The sequence below is a fragment of the Mchenga conophoros genome, linkage group LG10, assembly GCF_057382185.1.
Source record: "Mchenga conophoros isolate Kocher_MC1m ecotype Shallow Benthic linkage group LG10, M_conophoros_male_GT1.1, whole genome shotgun sequence".
NCBI classification, from domain to species: domain Eukaryota; kingdom Metazoa; phylum Chordata; class Actinopteri; order Cichliformes; family Cichlidae; genus Mchenga; species Mchenga conophoros.
The window spans coordinates 118,370-144,479 of record NC_140535.1 but is presented as its reverse complement, the minus strand read 5'-3'; the positions used below and the strand labels follow the sequence as shown (position 1 = coordinate 144,479).

At 40.5% G+C, this 26,110-nt stretch overlaps 2 long non-coding RNA genes and 3 pseudogenes across 3 annotated transcripts; all 5 read left to right on the top strand.

Moving 5' to 3' along the window:
* Nucleotides 1-301: 301 nt before the first annotated feature.
* LOC146565127 (uncharacterized) lies at nt 302-3,681 on the top strand (annotated as a pseudogene).
* Nucleotides 3,682-5,878: 2,197 nt separating this feature from the next.
* On the top strand, nt 5,879-8,467 carry LOC146565126 (T-complex protein 1 subunit theta-like; annotated as a pseudogene). The gene is made up of 10 exons (XR_014894225.1): nt 5,879-6,001; nt 6,506-6,597; nt 6,685-6,764; nt 6,859-7,008; nt 7,108-7,288; nt 7,396-7,472; nt 7,534-7,671; nt 7,761-7,938; nt 8,297-8,363; nt 8,447-8,467. The product of XR_014894225.1 is annotated as a T-complex protein 1 subunit theta-like (transcript).
* Nucleotides 8,468-8,518: 51 nt separating this feature from the next.
* On the top strand, nt 8,519-9,272 carry LOC146565125 (uncharacterized). The gene is made up of 3 exons (XR_014893989.1): nt 8,519-8,534; nt 8,615-8,730; nt 9,155-9,272. It is a non-coding gene; the product is annotated as an uncharacterized LOC146565125 (long non-coding RNA).
* A 1,892-nt stretch (nt 9,273-11,164) lies between these two features.
* Nucleotides 11,165-12,273, top strand: LOC146565124 (uncharacterized). Its single transcript, XR_014893990.1, has 2 exons — nt 11,165-11,209; nt 11,991-12,273. It is a non-coding gene; the product is annotated as an uncharacterized LOC146565124 (long non-coding RNA).
* Nucleotides 12,274-13,542: 1,269 nt separating this feature from the next.
* LOC146565123 (ribosomal protein S6 kinase-related protein-like) lies at nt 13,543-20,417 on the top strand (annotated as a pseudogene).
* The last annotated feature ends 5,693 nt before the right edge of the window (nt 20,418-26,110 follow it).

The following is a 26,110-nucleotide window of genomic DNA, read 5'->3' as shown; positions in this document are numbered from 1 at the left end:
ACCCCCAATAATACTTAGCTAAATGTCCCTTTGCAAGTCACAACACGACTTTTGGTAGGCATCAACAAGCCATAGAGGAATCTAGTATTACAAACTTGTGATCCTAAGTATTTTTTACAACTATTTTGAAAATACAGACCTTAACAGATCATTTTAAAATATATATTTCAAGAAGAAACATCTTGGAATCTTATTCGGACACGATAATCCTAGTCACATTTCAACGTGAATCCCATTAACGTAAAACTGTACGTAGTGACGCATCGTTTTACGTCACGTAACACTGCGTAGGGCGTGGTGACGCGTGCCTTTGTGGATTCTGTGGTCCGCCGCCAAATTCAAACAGCGAAAGAAGAAACGGGAGCTACAGCCGCCTAAAAGCCACAGAGAATCGGCTACTTTTACAACTGATACTTTTAGGTAAGCTCTCTGTACAGCAGGTGTCCCAGCAGACGTTCTTCTTTTAAGTTTTTATACTTATTTGAGTAGATGTTTTGTCGTGTAAATAGTAATTTTTTTTCCTAGCTAACCGTGGCTTCGGGGGCACAGCCCTCTTTTGTTTTGTTAATGATATTCACTGAATTTTATGGGAAAAGGCAGCATTTGACAACAATGGCACAATTTGACAGCGTTTTTATATAACGGCAAGTGAAAGGTAAACTTTAATTCTCATTTGTTGCTTAAGGCTGTTATTCCCTCCTCAGGGCAAGCCATTCCTGGGTTAAGTTGGACACTTGACCAGGAGCATTGTCCCTATCTAACAAAGCCACGGAGCTTTTACTAACACGATTACTGCTGCTTGATTGTATGGTTGTTACGGCTCATTTTTCACTTTTTCCGTCCTTTGTTCATTGACATTTTTCAAATTTTTTGACAGTGACAAAGGGACTCTGAAATAATTTCCTCAAATTTGAGGATTAAAAAAAGAAAGATTTGTCTTAACTTGTAACTTTTTCTTATTTTGGTCTATCAGTCCAAAGAAATATTCAAATTTCATAGCATGCTGAGCCAGATTAGAATATAGTTTTTTTTTATATTGTGAGATTTTGAAACTGTAGTATTAAAAATGTTATTTTCATAAAACTTATTCATACAGATCACTTTTTTTCTCAGCTCGGTCATATAGCCTGTTTAGTCATGGATGGTGTTGGTAAAGCTGTGGTTGGAGTCTGGCGGGCACACACAGTCCTGGATGAGTCTGATGGAGCAGAGAGCTCCCCAGAAGCCCCGGACCGTTTCCGCAAACTTCGGTCCTCATCTTCACTCAACTCTCTGAGAATGTCACTGAGGAAGCGACTCCCACTGCGATCTGTCAAGACCAACTCCCTCCCTGAGAATCCGACCTGGGAAACCATGAAGGAGCAACCAAAGACCAGCACAGTCCACAAACTTACTCGTAGTGCTCGTAACTCTATCACCGGAGTGTATCAGGTAGATTAACTGTTATGTGTGAAATTGCCTATTTTTTATTATTATCAGTCTCAACAAAAGCCACCAGTCAGTTATTCTAGAGTTGTTATTTTCTTTCTCTCTCTCTCTCTCTCTCTCTCTCTCTCTCAGAGGTTGCAGAGGACCAGAGAATTTTCCCGTGAAGAGTGTTTGGTAGCGACCCCGGGTCGTGATGGAGAAAATGCTGGAGCATCGAATTCTTGCACCCCAGGATGTACACCTCATCGGGCTGCAACACCCAGACGCACACTCAGAGCAACAGGTACACCTGGGCGTACTCCAGGCTCCAGAGGACGCAGGACTCCTGAAAGCATCCGTAAGAGGAGTGAAAACAGGAGGTGGCAGGAGGCAACTGGTCCGCATGGCTGCTGTACGAAGTCCCTTTGCCTCTCCAAATATGCAAAACCAGAGGAAGTGAGTTTGATTCACTCTTTATGCAACTTTGCTTTTTAGGACTTTGTTAGTTTATAAGTTTGAGTGCTTTTATTTCATTGGATCCCTCTGAGGATGTGTCAGGACGATCATACACCATTTATTTATTTAAAAAAAAAAAAAAAACTCAACCAAATATGTGGAGCAGCTGAGAGTAGCTCACTTGAATTTTGGTGGTTATCTTTTTCTGCCAAATATTTTGTTTTTATGATCTATAATAGGAAATTTGACCAAGATTTGGAGTCAGTTTCCAGTGGACTCAGGAGGCTCAAACATCTGTCGAAGGCTTTTGATGACATCATTGGGAGAGACAGCAGGTAACATTTTTTTATTTTAGTGAATTCTTTTGATATCTTGATCATTGACTGGGTGGTAAATTCTAAAATTGTAAAAAGTGTTTGCATTATGTGTGTTATTAGTTTCTCCCAGATTGGGTAATTAACAGAAAAAGGACATGTTTTGTTACCTTTTTCTATAATCACAACTAAAGAAGTGTTTTGTTGGTAAATTAAAGTTTTGTGTAACTGAAGAAGCCATTAGTCCATTTCCTTGTATTCATGCATATTCTGTATTGAGGAAGGGAGTCTCTGTCCTCCTTGCCCTCTCACCCAAAGAATCCCAGCTTGTGGGTCCCCAGACTTCCTCCCCCTCCCTCCAGACATTCCTCCCGCCTCAGTTTGAAACAGGGCCTGTGTTTCTGGTATTCAGATAAGGAGGGAGTAAGGGGGAAAGGAGGTGGATGTGGGAATTGGAGCCAGATGACATGACAGAATGCATTTGAAAATTTGCGTCACTTCCTGTGTTGTCATTTAAAATATTTGTGTCCTGTAAACGATGATATTCAGTGCGGAAAGCGAGCACTCGGTAATGGTGATCTTGCCTGTTATTTGCGCACATTACATGCTCCCAGAGGCTTTCCTCACTGAGTATAGACGTCTTCTTATTTAATTGAGATCAGTTTTTTGTTTTGTTTTTTACTTGCAACAGGCAGTTCAACTATTCCCAAATTGTGGAGTAATACAGAAGGTAAAATCCCCTTTCCAAAGAGTAAAACTAGTTGAGTTTTGAGAACATAGCTTTCAGTGTAAACACAAAGGTGCATGGCAGAGCTTCTCGGATGCATGCAATCTGGAAGAAAAACAGATTAATAACTCGCTGTCTGAACAAATGTTGCTCACACTTTTTCTTGCTGACTTTACAGCTCCTGCTTTAAATTTTCCTTGACACCAAACTTTCCCAAATACCTTTTCTGATATTACCTGAATGTCTACAAGGCCATTTACACATTAAAATGATAAGTAATAAAATTCAAATTGTAGATCAGGAAATGAGTTACTGAAAATTTTCATTTGTTGCCTGATGGTTAACACTTGCCTTTTTCTTTTTAAATAACTAACTGATGTTACAGTTGTAAACCTATATGGTTTTAATGGCAGTCTCTTTTTGTACTGAGTAGTGTCTCTCTGTCTCTGCAGATCTGGCCCAAAGGAACGTTCTGGGGGAGCGATGATGAGAAAGCTGGATCCCAGCGGTAAACTCAGCCGCTCAAATGTCACACGCAGAGCCACACGCGTCTCAGACACGCTGGGCAGTTGGGCCCACACAGCTGTGAACACTATTCGCAAACCCAACTGAACTACATGCATGTCTGTGTGTATAATGCAGGACCTATTGTAGCCATGTTTTACACTTATTATACTCATTATTATTGTGGTGTCACTGTTACATATTCACAGTGGCGTTATGATACTGGGAGACTATTATGCTACAGCTTGTCTTTTTTTATGTGTGCTCTGCATCTTTGTGACTCTTGTGTGTTTACATGTCTCAGGTTAGCTTGTTGTGGGTAAAATATCCTCACTGTAGCTTCCAGAGGAATTTTCTTTGCATCTGTCGTAGCTGCTACAACCAAAATGTTACATTTAGTTACATTTTCAAAATACTAATATTGTACTTTGTGTTCTCATTCTCTGCATAGAAAGTTAATGAAATGTACTCTAAAGGGATCGCGAACAAGAGCTGCAGTTATCTGCTGAACGAACACTAAATTTTCTGACAGAGGGGAAATCTTTTTTTTTTTCCACTATTTTTATATGTATGCAATAATGTTTCTAACACTTGTTACACTATTTTTAAATATCATTTGATTATACCAAATTATCAAGTGTATTTTCTAAAACAGTATTTAAATGTGAACATTCCTTGAGGCAGAGGTTGGCACTTCTAATGGCCTGTGGATGATTCATGCATCGATATTGTACACACAAATCATCTGATAATGTGATGGGGAAAAAGATTTAGTGGCTCATTACCAGTTGATGGCTATAATGATGATGTTATAAAGAGATATCCCGAGTCTTATTAGTGACTCTCAAGTTACCAGCCTCAAATTAAGCAAAGCTCTTCTGTGGGTGTGTTGTTGTTGTTTTGTTTTTCTGTTTTTGATACTTTCTTTTTCTGCATTATTATTTTTTTTAAAGGAGAACAACTGTCCAAATGTGAAAAAATAAAACTTTGCCCTTTTTATGCATATATATATCCGTTTCATGTTTTCTCTTCACATCATTTTTGTTGGGTGTTTTCTTTTTCTTTTCTTCATTTTTTGGGGGGGGGGTTAAAATAATATTTTCCTCAACATCATGATGTTGATGATGGTGGTTATCATTTTGGTGTCAGTTTTACAGCACATTTGTTCATTAAACTAACTGAAGATTTTAGAAACAGAGTGGAAAAATGTGTTTATATCACTATTTTGGGTTTTTTGTTTTTTTCTTTCTGTTCAGATCATTTTCAGGTATTGAAATCTATATATGCCAGTATACTAACTTCCCACTTCATTAGGTATACCTTGCTAGTACTGCCTTAATGCTTGCCTAATGGCACAGATCCACCATGGTGCTGGAAGGCACTCAGTTTGTAATAAGAGGCCCAATTTATGGCAATAAAACACTCCCACGCCATTAAATGAACACCGTCAAACCTGAACCAGTGATCAGTCCAAGGAAGGATTGATCCATGCTTTGATGCTGTTTGCATTAAATTTTGACCCTATCACTTGAATGTTGCAGCAGAAATTGAGATTAATAAAAAACCAGGCAACATTTTTCCAGCCCAATTTTATCTGTGCGGACACTGCAACTCATGCCTCTTTCAGATCACAGTGTGATGTGGGAAAATTTTAGTAGATCAGCAGTTTCTGAAATATTCACATCAACCACCATGTCATGTTCAAAGTCATTTAAATCTCCTTTCTTCCTCTTTCTGATGCTCAGTTTGAACTTCTTCTGGTACTATAATTTGTGTTTTAACTTAGAATAATTGTAATATTCATACATCCGTACTCTTCTGCTTATTGTTATGGGGTGGGGGGGCTATCCCAGCTAACATAGGGCAAGTGGAGGACACACCCTGGATAGGTTGCCAAACCGCTGACCTAAAATTAAATTATGTTACACATTTGTGATTAAGTACTTTATATGAGATTAGTACTACTTTAATTTGTATGTAGAAAATTTGTGTAATTCTTTTAGTGGGTAAATCATTTGGGATAGCATGGTTATATTTGTATATATTATATTTGTATAATATGCAAGGCACAGTCTATAGAAAACTAACTGGTAAAGGCAATACATTTTTAATTTAAAACAACTACACATTTAAGACAATAATTCATTATATTTGTAATATTTCATGACTAATGATAGAAATTTGACAAAGCAAGTAAACAACAGGAAATCAGAAATGCCATCTGTCGTACTTTACTTGTGTTTTCTTTGGTGAGGTAGCTTAAATTATTTTGGAATTCACTGAAAAGTCAGTCACTTAGTATAGACTTGGATTTCGTTATAGTAACACGACGGTAAGACTGCCCCCGCGTGGTGTTTTACGATCACTGCGCGGTGAAACGAGAATTGCTCTGTTTGTCCTTTGTTGTCACCCGTCTGTAGCTCGCTGCCTCGCTGAAGTCGCTCCACCTCTGCCTCTCCGGCTTTGTACCCAGAGCTGAACCCACGCCGCGGCTACCTTCTCTAGGATACCGGGGCTGCTAAAAAATTTGAAAATGGCCCTCCACGTCCCAAAAGCTCCGGGCTTCGCCCAGATGTTAAAGGATGGCGCCAAGGTGGGGTTAAATTAGGAATATTGGGCTCGTAGATGAGCTTTGACTGAGTAGTTGTGAAGAAGCGTGCTAGCTAACGTTAGCCGCTAAGTTAGCATGTTCATTCAGAGTCATGAGGGATAGTTCTAGAAAGCAGCAGCCAGGCCGCCCAGCCGGCTGCTGGACGAAGGTCTGTTAGGGAAGATGAAATGCTTATTCTTGATATTTCACTGTCTCCCTTCAGTCTAAACCGTGCTAAATATAGCAGCAGCAGAAGTTGAGCTGCTGTTATAACGGGATGCCATACTGCAGTCACACCCAGCTAGCATTCAGCTAACTGTCAGTACTGTCAGCTTAAAGTGATGCTGATGCTTAATGAAATGTTTACATTCTCAGACTATCCATATTATATCCAGTTATTTGCTTTTAACATATTCATTGTTAGGTAGTAAGCTAAATATATTAGTCTGACATGGAAATGAACGGTAATGCACCTGTCTTGAAAAGTTGATTTCTTGTCTGTTACAGCACTTTTCAGGTCTTGAAGAGGCTGTCTTCCGTAATATCAGAGCTTGTAAGGAACTTTTCTCAAACCACCCGCACTGCCTATGGGCCCAACGGTAAGTTTGGTCTGCCTACAGCCTATTAGGGTTGTGCTCTGTAAAGATATCAAAGCAGCACCCGTTAAATGAAGTGTTTTCTTTTAGGCATGAACAAAATGGTCATCAACCATTTAGAGAAGCTGTTTGTCACCAATGACGCTGCAACAATTCTCAGAGAGCTTGAGGTGAGGAGATGTTGTTGTGCACCTCACTGAAATTCAGCTGAGTGCATAATAAATGTATGAATTTAACTATTTATGTAAATTGTTTGTTTTATAGGTGCAGCATCCCGCAGCCAAAATGATTGTAATGGCGTCCCACATGCAAGAACAGGAAGTCGGCGATGGTACCAACTTTGTCCTGGTCTTTGCTGGAGCTCTGCTGGAGCTGGCTGAAGAGCTCCTTAGAATGGGCTTGTCTGTTTCAGAGGTAAACAAGATAATATTGGTAAAGTAGCATGGCTTGATGTCAAACATGTGCTATGATTGGTGCATTTTCTCAGTGCCTGCTTTTTCTTCTTTGCCACAGGTGATTGAAGGCTATGAGAAGGCTTGTAAGAAGACTCTGGAGATCCTGTCAGACTGCGTTTGCTCCTCAGCCAAGAACCTCCATGACATTAATGAAGCCAAGTCGCTCATCCGTACAGCAGTCATGAGTAAACAGTACGGCAATGAAGACTTCCTTGCGAACCTCATTGCAGAGGCCTGTGGTGAGTCAGAAGTGCACACTATCTCAGAGTTGATTGTCTCGATTTTATCTCTCTTTTAGCATTGCCTTGGTATTTTTCTGACTTCCTTTTTCTCCCTCTTTGTGCAGTATCGATCTTCCCAGAGTCCGGCAATTTCAATGTTGATAACGTCAGAGTATGCAAGATTTGGTAAGCAGCATCTTCTGTTGGTTTTATTTTGTGTGCGTATGCAGTTTGGCCTCTATTAACATTTGTGGTCATTTTAGGGTTGTGGGGTGACGGCATCCTCTATGCTTCATGGCATGGTTTTTAAGAAGGAGGCAGAGGGAGACATCTCATCAGTGAAAGACGCCAAGATCGCCGTTTTCTCCTGCCCCTTCGACTGCATGGTGACAGAGACTAAGGTAAGTGGAGGTGACCGATATAATTAAGTTTAATGAAGATGATGCTGACATTGCTCTCGGTGCTGACAATAGTCCCGTCTGTTCCACAGGGCACAGTGTTGATAAATTATGCACAGGAGCTCATGGACTTCAGTAAAGGAGAGGAGGATTGATGGAAGCTAACGTGAAGGCTATCAAGGAGGCTGGTGCCACTGTGGTGGTAACTGGGGGGAAAGTGGCTGACATGGCGCTGCACTACGCCAACAAGTACAAACTCATGGTGGTCAGGTAAGAACTACAAAACCTTAAGTGAGCAAGGGAACGTATCATATACAAAGAGCTAGACATTTACGGCAAATTCAGCCTGAGTTTCTTCTAGTTGAGCTTACTGTTTCATGTAACTCGCTTAAGAGATCACATTTCTCCCAAGGTAAAGATTGATCTTTTTGCTAATACAGATGGTCCCTTTCATGGCCTAGGACTAAAACTTTTATTTTGAAGGTGCAAGATGTAACTGTGTCTGCATTTTTTGGGACATTTAAATAAATATATGATGGCCGTATGTTAAATATTACATGATAATAATAGTATATCTTTGGCATTGTGTGCTTCCCAGCCGTAAACGTTCTTTTTTCCTTCTCGTCAGGCTTAACTCCAAGTGGGACCTCAGGAGATTATGCAAGACTGTGGGAGCTGTAGCTCTGCCCAAGATGGTGAGTGTACACTTGTTTTATCAGATTCAGGTATTCGAAAGAGCCGTCCATTTTTAACTATAAATACATTTTGTCATCCTTAGACGGCTCCGGACTCCGGATGAGATGGGTCACTGTGATGATGTATATCTGACTGAGGTGGGAGACACTCAGGTGTGGTCTTCAAACATGGTAAATGACTCCATTCTTCAGGCTTGTGAATCTTAATTTTAAACCTTTCTGAGTTAACATGTTGGTTGGTGTTGACACAGATAAAGAGGATGGTGCCATCTCAACCGTGGTGATCAGAGGCTCCACTGACAACCTGATGGATGATATTGAGAGGGCTGTAGATGATGGAGTCAACACCTTTAAAGTTCTGGTCAGGGTAAGTAGACATTATAAGTCACTGGGGTTATTTTGTTGTTGTTGGGATTTTTTTTATTACTTTTAGATGAATCACAAGTTTTAACAAATGGATGCACAAATTATATTTTAAAGATTATTAATTGTCTTTATTGTAAAGCAACTCAGCTGATGTTTATCTTTTTTCTCATCGGTGTTGAGCACCTGTTTACTTAATAATATAATAATAATAATAATAATAATAATAATAATAATAATAATAATATTAAAATAGATTAGGAACTGAAAAACTAAAACTATGCTATCAGTGTTCACTATGAGCAAAACTTTCCCTTTAAACATTGTTATTGAGAATCTTACAGTTCACAAATTTCAAGGGGTTTTCTTTTTATGTACTACTTAGTTTGCACAACAGCTACAGTCTCTCTGTCATTCATTATCTTTAGGACAACAGGCTGGTACCTGGAGGAGGAGCCACTGAGATTGAGCTGGCCAAACAGATCACCTCATATGGAGAGGTATGCACATTCAAGTGAATTAATTAACATATTCCAAGTCCACACACTTATCTCTCGTCTTCGTTTTGTCCTATTTTGACTGATACACCATTTTCCTGCCTTTCTGCAGTCCTGCCAGGTCTCGAGCAGTATGCCATTAAAAAGTTTGCCGAAGCTTTCGAGGCGTTGCCACGTGCCCTCGCTGAGAACTCCGGCGTGAAGGGGAGCGAGCTTATTTCAAAGCTGTATTCTGCGCATCATGAGGGAAACAAAAACATGGGCTTTGACATTGAGGTATGTATGGATGCATGAGAAGAATGTGTGGATGGCTTTGATATAGTTTGATTTCAGATGTGAATCGTTTAAAATATTCAGCCTGTGTTTCCTTGGTTACAATCTACAACGGCACTGCAAGAGGCACCTAAACCTTACACACTGGTCCTTAACGCATTACCAGTGGTGTCCAAAACGTGACAGTGAATGCCGGAGGAGCTAACACTGCTGTTTGCACTAAAAACATGCACTACATCATTCTGTCATCACAAGAGAAACTTGGCTCATGTGTTGGCCTTTGAGAGAAAAACAGTTACCTTGACTGAAATGCTGGAAGGACTTGAGCTCCCACCGAGTCCATTTGTGTTGTCTGCGCTATGGAGACAGATACAGCCTGTTCCACATGATCTTTAAGCTAAATAATATGATGTTCACATCGTATGTAATTACCAAGCAGGCGAATCACAGTTTAGATTTTTTTTTTTTTTTTTTTTGGCTTCCAGTTAACTTGGGTAGATGCACACCACTTTTTAGATTAGGGTACACAGCTTACACTAACAGTCCTTTTTCCCACCTGTACCTACTCATCTTGGCTCAACTCGGTTTCGGACGGTTTCTTTTACAGTCGAGTACGAAGTAATGGCGACTCAAACACCACGACGATGGAGGAGGTTGAGGTGATGCTATACCTGCTGCCTCCTTTTTTTTTCTTTTTTTTTTTTGCATAGCCAAGTCCCTAATTTCCGGGTTTCAAAAATTATGCTTTTGATTTTCGTGAAGGAGACGCCCTCATGACTAATTGAGGAACGCCACTGACTAGCCAATCGGTGACATGCAGTCTGTTGACGTCTCGTTTTCTGAGTATGGGAAACCCTAGAAACAGTCGAGTTAAGTTGAGCAGACTAGGTCTATAAAAGACATCTTAAAATTTGTGTTGTGGCATCCTTTTTCCCCCTTAAATCCAAAATTTGAAATTATTTTTTTTAATACCCGTTTCTATTGAAGCGTCTCATATTCTTGACTGACGGTGCGGTTGTCATGTTGTTTGCAGAGTGATGGTCCTGCTGTGAAGGACATGCTCGAAGCCGGCATTCTGGATCCCTACCTGGTCAAATACTGGGGCATAAAACTGGCTACCAATTCCGCTATCACAGTGCTGAGGGTGGACAGGTGGGTACAAACAAAACATTCTTAACACACAAACTCTACATGTAATGAAAGCCAGCCTCATACAGAATATTTTATGAACTTTTGAAATTGTGTTTTTTGTTTTTGATTGAGACAGAAAATGCTTCAATCAGTCAGACAGTAAGAGCCTTTAGGACTATTTTTCACCTGTTTACAAAACTTCATCTATTAAACGGCTTTTAATGTATCGGTTTGGTTTTTTAACTGAATAATTTAGGCTTTGAGGCAAATCACAAACGTAATGCCACACTCCAGAGATCCGACAGACCGCATCAAATCACATCTCACAGATGTTTGCTTTCTGTTATATTTGAGTTTTGTATTATTCTTTTTAGGATTTTTTTTTATGTTCTTTAAAGCAACTGGTGGATAAATTAAGTGTGCATATATGTACGATCCAGATCATCATGGCTAAGGCTGCAGGGGGACCCAAGGGCTCCCAAGCAGAGAGGCCATTGGGACAAGGACGGTTGGGATGAAGAGCCTGATAATTTTGAAACTCACCATTAGAGGGCACACACAAAACCCTCAGTCGCTCAGTCAGTAGGTTTTGGAATGTGTGTGCGCTTTTAACTAAAAACAAAACAAAAATCTGCATCGGTGTGCTCAGTCACTCACAGGAGGTTGAAATATGTATGTGTTACCTGTCACTACTAACACTGGAGAAATGTTGCGTTACTGACTGGATTCAACCACATCGCAGGTGTTTTACACAAACCCAGATGTGCCACTGCCTAAACCTGCACAGAGCAGATAGTGTGTGTGTGTGATAGCATGCTGCATGCGCAAGCAGTTTGTGAGTGCAAGTACCAAATCAAACACTGTTTTGTTTTTTAATCTATTTTAAGAGAAGATTAATTCAGTTTAGACGTAGTTGAAGATGTTTTGTGAAACATGAAGTGCCTTAAGTAACTGACCCAGAGTTTAATTATTATTTCTTCAGCTCATTTTTTTTCTTTAATTATTTATTTGATTTTAAGTGTTCACGTTTTGTGCACAAGTACATTTTCTGTGTAGAGAATTTCTCTTAAAGCACAACATACGGTACTCCCACGTGTGCTCATGAATGTTTAATCACTATAAATGGACTTCTGGAATATCTGTAGGGATTTAAATGGTCTTTTTTTTACTTTGAAAATATAGTCCCCTCATTTATAAATAAGCACAGCAGTTTAAGATTGAACACATTTTGGATGCTGTGGTTAATGTTTGTCTATCAATTATTTTATGAAGGTCAGAGGTGATGTGCTTCCACTCTGCCATAAAGCCCACTCACTCAGCTGCATGGATCTTATGATGAAATGATTGTTTTCTTCCTTTATAGATCATCATGGCCAAACCAGCAGGAGGACCCAAACCTCCCCAGGGAAAGAAAGACTTTGATGAGGACGACTAAAATGTCCAGCAGATGCTCCTTTTAACCCTGAACGCTCTGACATGGATTCCCAAACTTTTCTACTTATTTAAAGCTTACCTGTTTATTGGTTTATTTTGTAGAAATGACCATACATTGGTAACAGAAGTTTAAAAAAAAAAAATCATACCAATGGCTCTGTTTTGCTTTTTATGTTCTCAGTCCCAAATAAAAGGCACCTGTGCTGTCACTATTTGGTTTGTTTTTTACTTTTTGCCCAGCGTTGCTTTATAACTTTCTTTGGTACTTCATATGATCACTAACTTTGTTTCATCACATATTGAGACTCAAAAAGAACGAGAAAATGTACTGTTACCACGCTTCAAATTGCTGTGTGTTTCCCATGATATTTAATGGCCAACATTGTACATTGCTTCTTGATATGATACAAACATGCATTAAATTCAGTTTTACTTATATAGTGCCAAATCACAACAGTCTCCTCAAGGGCTTCATATTCTACACTAAAGATATAATAATAGAGAGAAACCCCATGTGTTGTAGTCAGATCAGCATCTAATCTAATATAGGACATATGCACAATTAATTAACCTACCAGATGCTTCCAAGTGTTTAAAGAACATTACAAAATTCCTAAAAACAAACTCAAAATATGAACAGAAATAAAGGATCCCCAAAGAGCAAGCACTTGGTGACAGTGGGAAAGAAAAACCCTCCATCAGAACCAGGCTGAGGAAGTGGTCGCCATCTGCTGTAATGGGTTGCAGGGTAGGAGAGGAACACGGCAAAAACACACTGGAAGAAATTGGGGTGATAAGATACTGTGAGATCTTACTGTGAGGTTCTAGTTTGTGAGGATACAGCTTTTAAATTTGATTCTGGATTTAACAGGGAATCAGTGAAGAGAAGCCAGTATGGGAGAAAGATGCACTCCTTTTCTGTATCAGTGCTCCCGCTGTAGCATTTTAATTAAATGAATGCATTCAGCATTCACATTTCCTCCAAACATGCTAAGACAGCACATATTATGCATGCATGGGTTTATTTTTAGAACAAGTGAATGGGGGGTTGAAAAATGTATCGGGAGATACAGGAGGCTTTTCTGTTACACGTTTGCTTTTGTGCACACAAGTCACGCCAATGCAAATGATGCAAACCTAACAGAAACTGTCACCGACGTGTATAATTGATGTGTGCGGCTCTGATTACCGCAAGCAGCAGCACAGGGATCTGAAGCGTGCCTCTCATTGGACGGTAGTGATGGGGGCGGATTTACGCTGACGTTGCCCATACGCGGGATTAACTTGTTTTCTTTATATCGCCATATCTGTCACATTTTACACCGCGTAGCCCGATCAGCTGCAGATTGTTAGCGAAAGGTAAGCGTTGTGTTCGTGCAGCCCGACACCGTTGTTCGTGGAGAGGTTGCGGAATAGCGCGGATGGCTAAATGAAGAGCAGACGTCGGTATGAGGACACTGCGCTGATGTCCTGTCACACAGATGGGGGCCGACGGCAGTAAGAACAGGAAGGTGAGTTGGATATCTGGTTGCTAAGGTGTAAGGCACGTGCTTTGGTGGGGGTGGGGGTTCCCTGTGTGACGGGGTTCCGCAATCTCTGGGAACCTGAAAAGTGTGCTGAAGTTGCGTAACGGTGAAAAGTCGCCAATTAGTATTACAATGTGTTATTCCCACGTTACGATATATGGGGTGAGATCATTCACTTTGAATGCAAATTCGTCACTTTTCAAACAAAAGTCTGACACTCCCCAGATTGCGGTCACTGGTCGAAGCTGTTTAGCAGAGTGACAGCGGAGTAGATGTGCCCCTTTATTTTGCTCGGATGATAATGACACTCTGCATGGCTGATACGCGCATCTTGCATTACATAGCTGCAGAGATGTGCAGCAGGAGCCCCACGGGGAGGGGGCTTGTTGACCCGGTGACTGCACTTTGGATGCAGACCAGGGAGTGTTTTTATATATGAGAGCAGGAATGGTTACATGAAAATGCTGTACCACTCGGCTCCACTCAGGCATTTGAGGGATGAAGATGGGCTGTATTATAGCAAAGTCTGATGTCTTGTACAGTAAGCCACAATCGTTAGGAAAGCAACCTTTTATAAATTAAATCAAGTATATACTGTGTACTGTCTTTCAAATCTATGGCAGGTTGTAAAATTATTTAAATACAACCCCAGATACATGTGTCATTGTTTTTGTTTTTTTTAACAAACACTAAGATAAAATTCACAAGTGCTGTGTGTGTGTGTGTTTGAGAGAGAGAGAGAGAGAGAGAGAGAGAGAGACTATAAAAGATACAGAATCACAAAAGAGCTGTAGATGTTAAACAAAGAGTACAAATAAAGGAGGAAAAGTTAGAAAAAAGACTGAACGAAGTTGTTGCAAGGGTTACTAAGAAAAAAAACTTCTCTACAAAAAACATTTTTGCAAGTATGGCTAAGGCTCGCAAAGCTGAATCTCAGTAAACCACAAGACTTCTAGAACAATGTCCTTTAGACAGATGAAAACCAAACCCAGCGTAACATCACAAACACGTCATACCGACTGCCAAACACGTCGGTGGAGGGGTGATGATTTGAGCTTGTTTTGCAGTCGCTGAGTTGACCACAAAGTCCTCTTATACCCAAGTTTATTACAGTCTAATTTGAGGTCAAGGTGTCAATACCCAGTCAAAATCCAGACTTTTAACCTGATTGAAATGCTTTGGTGGGACCTTAAAAGTGCTGTTCATAAATGAATGCCTGCAAATCTCAATGAACTGAAGCAACGATACAAAGAAAAAGTCGCAAAAATTCCTCCACAGCAACGTGTGAGACTGATAAAGTCATACAGAATACGACTAATTCAAGTTATTGCTACAGTAAGTTGTGTTTGGACTTAGTCTGTAAATTAGAGCAGCATTTAGGCAATTCTCTTCTGTATTTTTACAAAGCATTTTTTCAGTACAGGTTGTCCTGTGCCAACTTTCTTTGTGTGTTCTAGTTTCCAAAGGTCAAGTGAAAGCAGAAGGGCGCTTTCAGCAGTGCACGCCTGCCTTGATAAGTGTTGGTACTTAACTTGCGTAAAACACTCTCTGAATGAACAGTCTATTCATTTTTGTTCTCCAGGAGTTTGTGTAATAAAAACAGACAATCTAAATGTTTTTTTTAATCCTGTTTCTTCTGTAGCATCTACAAAACTGTGTCTTTATCTTTTGTTTCCCCAACAGAGGCCTTCCGAAGGGCAGGAGAATGAGCACTTATCTTCTGGATGGCGTGGCTTCCTCTCAAACATTGGCCTGTCTGTCCCAGCAGGCCTGTGTCGCCTTGCCCCGTCTGCCCTTCATCTGGGCCAGCGTCGAATGCTCCAGGGCAAAGCCCCGAGATCCCTGACCACGTCTTGAGGCTGGCAGGAGTTGGCCCCCACAAGCTGAGAGCAGAGTGGAGCCTGCCGGGGTTTATTACCATGTTCCTCCCCGAATTCCCCCACAGAACTGTGCCTGGCCACGAACACTTTCAGGTGAGGGTCATTTTGAACGCCAGCGCCACATCATGCGTCTTATGATTGAACAAAGCTTTCTCATGTTCTGCTTTTACTTTTTTTTTTTTAACTAGACACCATCCCATTGTATCTGTGTCTGCATTGTTCTCGCCTCACTAGGTGTTGGGCTACATCGCCAAAGGTTCATTTGGACCCATCCTGAAAGTGAAGGACAAGGTCAAACAGAAGACATATGCTGTTAAAGTGAGTGTTGATTATCTGGGTTTTAACATATAGGTTTTCTGCGTTTAAATTCTAACATAAATACCAATCAGGCTGTTGCAGGAAACTGAAGCTGTGAGATAATTGTGTTCATGGTTCATTTATAATTACAGTGGCCTGATTTCATCTTGTGTCTGCCCACAGGTCATACCTAAAGCAGAGATTTTAAGACTCGGGGTTTTGGAGCAGTCAAAGGAAGAAGTTGTAGTCCAGGTGGGTTTTGTGTTAACTTCGAAGGCACTATATTTGCATTTCATACAGTTAGCACTCAACAAACCAAGGCTTTCTAAAGTACACATAATAGTCAGTGAGTGATAATTACTGCTAACAGTTAATAAGTGATAAGATCTCATGTAAATATTGTGCTATTCTTTGATTTCTTAACTTTAGAAATGTTGATAGAAGGTAGAAAAAATCTGCTGTGATGGTGATGAACCATTTATGTTTATTTGCCTTCTCACAAAAATGGCGTGTGCCTGTAAAGTCTGAAGTTAATGCGATTCTGAGTGACGTGATCTCTCAGAAACAATGGTCGGTTGAGCTTTTCCAGGCTGACCTTTGACCTTTGCCTGCAGCGTCAGGTGCGCCACCCATTTGTCCATGACCTCCAGGACTGCTGGCAGACACAGCGCCACGTCTACATTAGTGAGTCAGACAGAGACCGGTGACCCAATCCAACCCAGATCCACTCTCCCTTTACTCTCCCTTTACTTCACCTCACCTTTTCTCACCTCAAAACTGGCAGCTAGGTCCAAGATCTACCCACAGCCCCACCCAAACCCAGCTCCTACAACACGATGAACAAAAAAAAAAAAAGGCAAAGAGGTTCCCGTCGAGACTTTAAAATTCAGGGTCTTTTGAGCTTGTACCCCACGTTTAATCGCACCTTTATCAAACACCCTCCAGCCCTGCAACCCCAGTCTACCACTCCCTCTGCATCGTGTAGCTTCTTCGACTTCTTTCCTCTTTCCTCCTGAGCATTTACCCTCTTTTTCCAAATTAGCCACTGACTCAGAAAGTGTGACCCACTTTGTTTGCCTCTCCACCCCCTGCAAAAAGAGAACGAGTTAGCCCCCGAAAACCAGATGCTGAACATACTGTGAATCATCACTGAGTCACATATTTTTTGAGCCTGAAATGTAGAGTACATGGAAGTCACCACAACAAACCGATGAAGATCTCTGCAGATATTTTAAAGCAATTAAGGTTAAACAGTTGCTTAATTGTTATGTTGCCTTATGTAACAGTGTTAAATAAATATGGCTATCCTCAGTTACAGTGTGGTGATTCATTATTACAAACGCACACACATGCAGTTTAAAGTCATGCTCCATTAAGGCAGCCAGCCTTAAAATTCCACCTTGCTTGCTTCCTAGAGAAAGACAGTTTTCACTCTTGTCTCTTCCCTAACTTGAGCAGTGTTGTGTTCCACCTCCCGCTGACCTTCACTTCCCAGTCACATCTCGCACCGCTGCACAGAGGCATGCTTTGATCCTGTTTCTTCTCCAACAGTGTGCGACTACTGCAGCACAGGAGACCTCTACACCTACTGGCAGATGATTGGTCAGTTCCCAGAGGACACGGTGCAAGTGTTTGCTGCAGAGTTGGGATGTGCGCTTGGTGTGTATGCTATTACATTACTAATTAAATGAAAGATGTGAACCCTCATCCGTACTGTAAGCCTGACTTTTCCCTTCAGAAATCTTAATTAGCTCAAAGCGTCGTTTCCATAGTTATTTAACTGGAAGTAATTATCAGAGGTGGTCTTATTAAAAACAGATGAGCTCTCTAAGGATCTCCACCAGCAACACAGCAAAGTCAGAATGGTTCAGTTTGCCAGTACGAAGACATGGATTTGAAACCTGTTTGCTTACTAGTTGTTGTTTTTTTACAGGCTTTCTGCACGATTTTGGGGTGATCCACAGAGATGTGAAGGTAAAAACCAAAAAAATTGTACAATGACACAAAACCTATGTTAAGCACAGGCATCTAGATCATTTCAGGCAACACATATTCATATCAAGGTTTTTCACAGGACTCTCTGCAGTCCTCAGTCTTTTACATCATTGTGAAAGGAAATTTGTCCCACTGTTCTTTACAACTTTGTTTGAGTTTAATGATGTTTGTGGGAAGTTGTTCACAGCAGCTCTCTTAAGGTCCCACCACCTTGGACATTGACATTGCTCATTGGTTCTTTTTTTTCAGCCATTCTGCTGTAGATTTGCTGTAAGACATGTGGTCTCACATTTGTGTCTAGAATACTTTGGTATACAGATGAATTCATTATTGATTCAATAACTACAAAACAAGCCCAAATCAGCCCTCTGTCACCGCAGTGTTTGACAGTTGATATTTTACAGCTGATATTCCACTTCGGTCACTCCAGACATTGTTTGAGAAATCTTGAAAGCTGAGAAAGCGTTGTTTTGATGGAATTTTGCAAAACTAAGCAATGCTTCTTTATTTTAGAGAAGAAGCTTTTTCCTAGCAATCCTTCCAAATACTTGTTCAGTTATTTTCTAAGTGTGCTGTCATTAACTTTAACATTTAACATACTAACTGAGGCCTGTAGAGTCTGAAATGGGTTTTTGGGAAATTCTCCGAGCATTGCATATCAGCTAATCAAGTGCACTTGATTATCAGGCTGTTACTTAGCTGCTTCATTCCCATGGATGGAGTAAGGTATCCATAGGAATACCATAGGCTAGAATAAAGGATATCAAATGCTGCAAGCCTAACATTTATCATGAAGAGTTTTTGTCTTAACTCTGAAACCTTTCCAGCTGGATGTCCTACTTTTGCGTCTCATATAAGAACAGCAAGCTCAGCTTCCTTTTCCATCATGCACACGTACAAAGGCTGTTTTGGTTTTGTAAGGCTGAATACTGAATACTTACTAAAAAGTTTCTAAACTGCTCATTCCTGTTTTTTAGTCAATGCATGAACACAACAATGTGTACAATGCATTAAAAATGTTTAAATTGCCACAAAATATTTTATTGAAGTAGAATTTGTTTGATACTTTGTGTTTTTATCAGATACCGTATTTAGAGTTTTGTTTTGTTTTAATATTTTGTTACAGGCTACAGGTTTCCTTTCATCAGTGTTTCGCAGTAATCCAATGGCAGACACGGTGTGTGGCATAAGAATTCAGTGCAAGAGTGTAATCTCATCCACCTATTTATTTATTTTGCTCTGTTGTTGCAGATGGAAAATATCCTGCTGACAGACAATGGTAAGTAAATCTTGTCCCCAGCAGAGAGCAGCATAGCTTTGGTATGAGGGAAAAGCACAGAAGCTTCTAGAAAACAGAGCTGTGCACGTCTATCAATCAATACCTATCACTGCAAACTATGAGGGAGCATTATGATACAAATAAAAATCCAGCCTGTGTCAGTTAAAGAAAAAAATAGCCTGGGATTTCATACTCATCATAACATAGAGAAAATGATCTTTTCTAGGACACATCCGGCTAGCTGACTTTGGTTTGTCTCGTCGCCTGGAGAGAGGGGGAAGAGCCTTTACCATCTGTGGAACCATCCAATATATGGGTGAGGAAAACATCCACTCTTAACCTCCCCTGCAGCTCATCCCACCACAGCTGCAGATGCTGGGATTTGGAAGCATTTAGAGCGTATCTAATTATGTTTTACTGGGAGGTGAATTTATGAATGGAAAAACATTGTGAGGGTTCTCTGTCCTCTGCAGCTCCTGAGGTGCTGAGTGGTGGGCCCTACAACCATGCAGCTGATTGGTGGTCACTGGGAATTCTGCTTTTCTCACTGGCTACTGGGAAGGTTAGCTATTGTTGCCTGTTTGCACGGTCAGCAGTTCGATTAATCTCTCAGTGACACATGAGCATGAAAGACTGTGTTCATTTAATGTTCTGGCATGCTGAAGTATTAATCTATCAAAGTAGCAAAAGATGAATCATCCCCTGAATTTTCCCTCTGTCAGTTCCCCGTGGCTCCTGAACCAGACCACTGCAGCATGTTGAGGAAAGTGAGGAGCTTCCCCTATGAGATGCCCCTCAGCCTCAGCTCCCCACTGGCCTTGCTAATAACAGAGGTAATCATTTATTGTATATCTGCTAAGCAGCGAGCCAGTTGAACGGTCAGATCATCATCTGCACATTTTCCTGTCCAGCTTTTATGCAAGACTCCCTCGCGTCGCTTGAGGACGCTTGATCGTTTCCAGCGGCAAACCTTCTTCCGCGGATCAACCTTTGACCTCGACCTACTGCAGCGTCAGCCCATGGAGGTAACAGACGAGACGTCTGAATGTCCTCGGTTTGGTTGTTTCCTCTGTAAGCTGAAGCATGAGTCTTGACTTCTCCTCTCTGTTGCTGTCAGGTGATTCTGGAGCTGCGGGAGAGACCGGACCGAGCGGCCAAAGCTCGACGAGGCCTCACTTTGTCCCTACAGCCTCTCAAAGGCTTCGACTACGACTCGCTCCTCAGCCCACCCGCCACGCCACACTCGCAGCAGGATCCCAGCGCAAACACTCACACAGCTGTACCGCTGCCTGGCCCAGCACTCCCACTGCATCCTGCTCAGGAAAAAGGTCCACGCAGAGAAGTGTTTGTTTGACAGACACTGAGTTTACAGTGTAAAGGCACACTTGTGCACATTTGTTCACCCTTGAATTGGTGCGCCTTTAAAAAATTTTCTAAACTTTAAAATTACTGACTTAATGGAAATCACTTTTTTTTTTTTTTTTCTCCACGCATATTTCAATGACTTTTATGTTTTGTGACGTGCTTAATACAAGTTATTCTTCCTTTATGTGTTTGCCTTTCTCCGCTGCACAGTTTCTTGCACACTTGTTTGCCCAACAGTTGTGCAAGAAAGATTGCACTATTGTGCATCCACTTTCCAGTAAACCATCATGGCTGCCGTGTTAATACATAGTGGACAAATGCTGTGAAATTTACCCCTTGTGGAAATGTCATGCTTGTTGATCATAATATTATAGATCATAATATTTTTTTCTTTTTTGTTTTAAGTGTGCAAACCATAGTTATCCTTTCAGCTAGGTTAGTTGATTTCAAAATCTCTGCTGTTATTTTCATGTTGCAAGATGTTGCAGTTATTTTAGCAGAAGCGGATGGAAGACTCGTTGCCTCAATCTGTGCAACTTTTACTTTGAAACATAGTCTGTACCTTTGCTCATGCCACGATCTGACCTTTCCCAAACCTGACCTTGGCTACATCATCTCCTCGAGCAAGTGACACAGTATCAGGTTCAAATGTGTATGCCTTCAACACCTTATTTAGCTTCATCATTTATAACCTACGTCTCAGGGGAGCGCTTGGTGGTTTTCCCATTCAGCCTTGATTTTTGACTCCAAGAGCTGTACAAAAGTGTGCAGATCAGAGCTGGGACTGGAACAGCAGTACCGTTTACCTCCACTTAACATTTTGATCGATACAGGGCTTTTTCTACGGTCTGTGGATGTGGTAAGCCCTTGCCAGTGATCTCACCTTTATGCACTTACCTGCTCATCTGATTATAGTGTAATTTATTTATTTATTTATTTTTGTAAAGTATGCCCTAATGTGTGCCCAGAATGCCTCGTGTGTGATCCTTGACCTTTCTTTATTTCTGGTCACCGAATGCTGATGTGTATATATTCCTGTTTATAAAGTTTATATGACTTTTTTTTTAATACTCTTTGATGTTTGATATGTTATGTTATGATGTATTTTTGTAATTGCCATGTAGCACAGATGGAATATTAAACTCTGACTGTACAAAGTTCTGCTGGTTTGTTCTGTCAGGGTGGAACCTGTTGAAGTTCAAACCAAACATCAAAATGAGGAAGAAAGTTATTAAAGTGACTTTGAACGTGGTGTGGTTGGTGGTGCTAGACGTGCTGGTCTGAGTAATTTGGAAACTGCTGATCTGCTGGGACTTTTCCACACAGCCATCTCTACGTTTTACAGAAAAATGAGAAAATATCCAATGAGCGGCACTTCTCTGGGGTAAAAATGCAGTGTTGACATCAGACCTGACGGGATGGCATTGGCAACTCAAATAACCACTCATTACAACCAAAGTATGCAGAAGAGCATCTCTGAACGCACAACACACTGAACCTTGAAGCGGATGGGCAGAAGACACACCATGTGCTAGCAAAAGAAAAATTAGTACCAACTGAGCATCATTTAAACAGCCCAGCCTAGCTGAGCATTGACTCTGACAGTGTCCATCCCTCTATGACCACAAAATAGAAAGTTGGCATTAGCACCAACAGTGTCATCTTTACACAAAGTGAGAAGAAAGAAACAACACACATGTACAAAATGCACTATAAATGGAGCATGTATATTAGGCCACAACTAAAATAGAGGTATGCGGGCAAATCACCAAGTGCAGATCTGCATTTGACCAGGGGGAGCTCAGCATCTCAGAAAAACTTATGAAAACAAATTCCTTTTAAGGTCATATTATTGTTAATGCTCAATTCAAATGCCTTACAGAAACCTCTCAACAAATTACATTACCGAAGTATCAGAACATACCATAAACAATAATATGAACTGAAATCTAACATATGTGAAAGTTATAAAAGTTCACTCAGCTTTGTCTATAACTAGGCCGCAAAACATGAGTATTAATCATTTTCAGAGGTTATTTAGCACTAGGACGAAAAAAGACTTACCAAATACAGAGTATATTTAATTAAAGTAAATTATTTTTATCTTATTGAACAGTTTGCACTGTAGGAGGCGAAGTTCCGCCTTTGTTCACAATCGCTTTGTCAATTTTACCATCATCTATAAATACCTTGGTACTTTTAGAAAACAGAGGACAAACTGTCTCCACAAAGAAGAAAAAAAGATGCACAATCACTCTGGAGCTCTGCGGCGCATGCGCCCCGTCGCTTCGTGCCGTGACGCCTGGTTTAAGCTCCGCCCAGGCTTTCTAAAAGGTCACGTCGCGCTGCAGCAGTGAAACAGGAGACCGTTCCGCATCCTCTGCGCACACCTCACTTGATCTCTATCAGCAGGTAAGAGTCACCTCATCCAAAAATTGTTTAAATTTTAAACGTTTATTGTGTGTTACTGAGCGCGTCAGCCATGATGGCTGTCATTCTGATGGTGATGCGGATGTGATGCTGTTGACTGAACCTACAGCTAGCTGTATCTTCCAAAAGCTAGCCTGTTAGCCATAAATGAACAAACAGCGTCATTAGCTGTATCACTGATGCTATGTCATCTCAATTTGACAGACAACTCCTAAAAGTCTATCACCTTCTCAAAAACAGTCGTTTTAGAGTTGCGCATTTCGGCCCCATCATCGAAGTACGCAACAGGAAGGGCGCAGAAGTGATGACCTTCGAGGATGGAAGTGGAGGAGACGAGCCTGTTGCGCCTTCCTTCGCTTCAGATCGACGCTATCAGTTTTTACATGTGCTTGATTATGCGTGATTTGTCGGGTACAAACGTGGGTGGCAGCGGTGATGGGTGAGGGCTGTGACGAGGTTGTTTCCCGTCAGGGTGTAGCTGTCCCGAAGCACGTAGACATCGAGAGGCGGAGCCGCAGAGTACGTGAAAAAGCTACACGTGTTAATGAAGTCATATAGCGGCCTGAATTTTGGAAGCAAGGCATATATATATATATATATATATATATATATATATATATATATATATATATATATATATATATATATATATATATATATATATATATATATATATATATATATATATATATATATATATATACTAGTTTTGTAGAAAAGTGGCGTAAAATTAACCAACTTAAGCAAATTAGTTCAGAATGTAAAATAAATACTAATATCAACAATAATCATGATAATATATAACAAATATGTTTTAGCCCTTATCACGTGGGGATGTAATTGATGAGGGTTGGATTGCAGAAGTGTTTATAATTTAAAAAAACAAAACAAACAGCAGTTTCCACTTAGTAATTATATTTTTTACTATTCTCTTGCATTATTAACGAGTGTAATACTTAAATAAGTGTTTTCATTGTTGATTTGTACGCTACTACTTCACGTGTAAAATGAATTTTAAAAAAAACAAATGAGGCAATGGATCAATGAACAAATCGAAACCCTTAATCAATAACTGCTGTTGCTAAATAATTCTCCATTGATAAACTAATAGTTTCCAGTCCAGAAAGTATTTTTACAATCATACACCAGGTGTTCTTAATTATGAGTGGTTTCCTTACTGACGTTTGTTATGGACATGTTTCTGAAGTCTAACCTGCACATTTTCATCAATGTCCACCTTTCTTTGAACTGCAACACCCTCGCAGCCTCGAGGTCTGTAATAGGCTCCCATTGAGCTGCATGGGTAACAGTGCTCCTGCTACCGCTGCAGCATCAAGGCCTGAAGATAGATGCGACACCAAGGCCAGAGGCCCGTCTGGTAACAAAGCACAGCACTGAAAGCAGGCTTTTTATTTTAGTGCTGTCCTGCAGGAGCCATTTCATCGCAAAGCTCATGCAACTTGAAAATAGAATTTAAAAAAAAAAAAAAAAAAAGTGGCACCCTCCAGAGGGTTCTGATGATCTAGACAAAACGGCAAAAAAATCCTCATCCTCCCCCTACATGCTTATGAACATAGGCAGTAAATCTAGCATGCAAGCTCAAGACCTTGTAGTTGAATGCTTGCAGCAATGCTTAAAAGAAGACCAGCTGCAGTGTGATGGCTGTAAATGTGGACTCTGATGTTTTTCTTGTATTTGTGATTTCTCACTGCATGCCGGGCTGCTCCTGTTTTAAGGTGAGAAGCATTGGATGGCCCCTCTGTTTGTTTTTGTTTTTTCTTCTGTTAACCTGAAATTCAATCGAAATCAGACAGCATCACAGTTAAATCAGCCTGGTACAAATCTAGATGTGTCATTTTCCATCTAACAACAACTAAAGAGCGTGTGTGTGTGTGAGTCCGGTCTTCTTGTTTTTTCAAGTGGTTCTCTGTGACTCAGCAGGGAGTTGATCTTCATGTCGCATTGCAGAAGTGTTGTTGAAGCAGACCACTTCAACAGGCTGGATCAAAGATCAGAAAATATAGAGAGCTGGGCTACGTGTCATGAAAGCCTGCATATGCAGTCTACTCACAACAGTGAACCAGCTTTAAACTGTTCAGTCATATCACTTCAGGCTTATCAGTTTTTAGTGATGGTATGGTTTTGTTTTGGGGGTTTTTGGTTTTTTTTGTTTATTTTTTGTTTTTTATTCTTTTGAGCTGCTTTAGCCACACAGGAAATTGATCAGGAATCGATGAAGAATCTGACCTCCAAGCAGAATTTCTAATTGCAGTTACCAAATCAATAAATCTCACGAATGACAATCAATAGGATGCACTCGAATTTACTACACACACGCCCGTTCAACTATCTTATTGAGGACCTTCATTGACATAATGGTTTCCCTAACCGTTAAAAATGAATGCCTCAACCGAACCCTTATCCTAAACCTAACCATAACCTAATTGTAACCCTGACACTAAAACCACATTTTGAGCCTCAAAAAGGCCTTCAAACTTGTGAGGACCAGTGTGTGTGTCCTCACAAGTGACTGTTGGTTCTTACAAGTATAGTAGAATGCAGCTTTCGGTCCTCACAAAGATGGCTAAACAGGAACACGAACACACACAAACAGCCTTAGAACCTTGTGCACATAATTTATAAAATATTTGAAAGCCGCATTAGATAAATGTCCTTGGCCACTGGGGCAACATGATCACTGAACAGTGTATGTTATTGGTTAGTTATTGGTAACTTTATGTGTATGTGACTGTCTGGAAGATAACGGTTATCACCAGTGTTGATGATAACGCTACTGGAAGGTCTCTACTTGATTCTGATAGCGCTTACGCTGCTCTAGTTTTAGCTTCTTATTATTATTATTATTTTTTTTTTTTTTTTTTTGGAAACACAGGAAGATCTTTTTAACCCTGGAGAACCCATGGGGTCAAATTTGACCCCATGGTTTCCCTAGTAAACCAATGGGGACGGATCTGACTCCATGGGTTCTCCAGGCTTAAAGAGTTCTTAGCCTAATACTGTAGCTCAGGGTAGTCAATACAAATGAAGACGCAGGTTCACCCAATTGTAATGTCCTGCAGTTTTTATAGGATATGCTATAGTTTCTTTAAATCTGCTACAGTTGGGTAGTTGAGGCTTCTACCGAACTCAAAAAAATTTCTGTATTTTAATATTAACTCAAAAAACAAAACAAAATGGTTTCAAATAATCACTTGACTTCATGAATAGATCATGAAGCTAAAGGAATATGCAAAGCAGAAATATTTAAACTCAAACA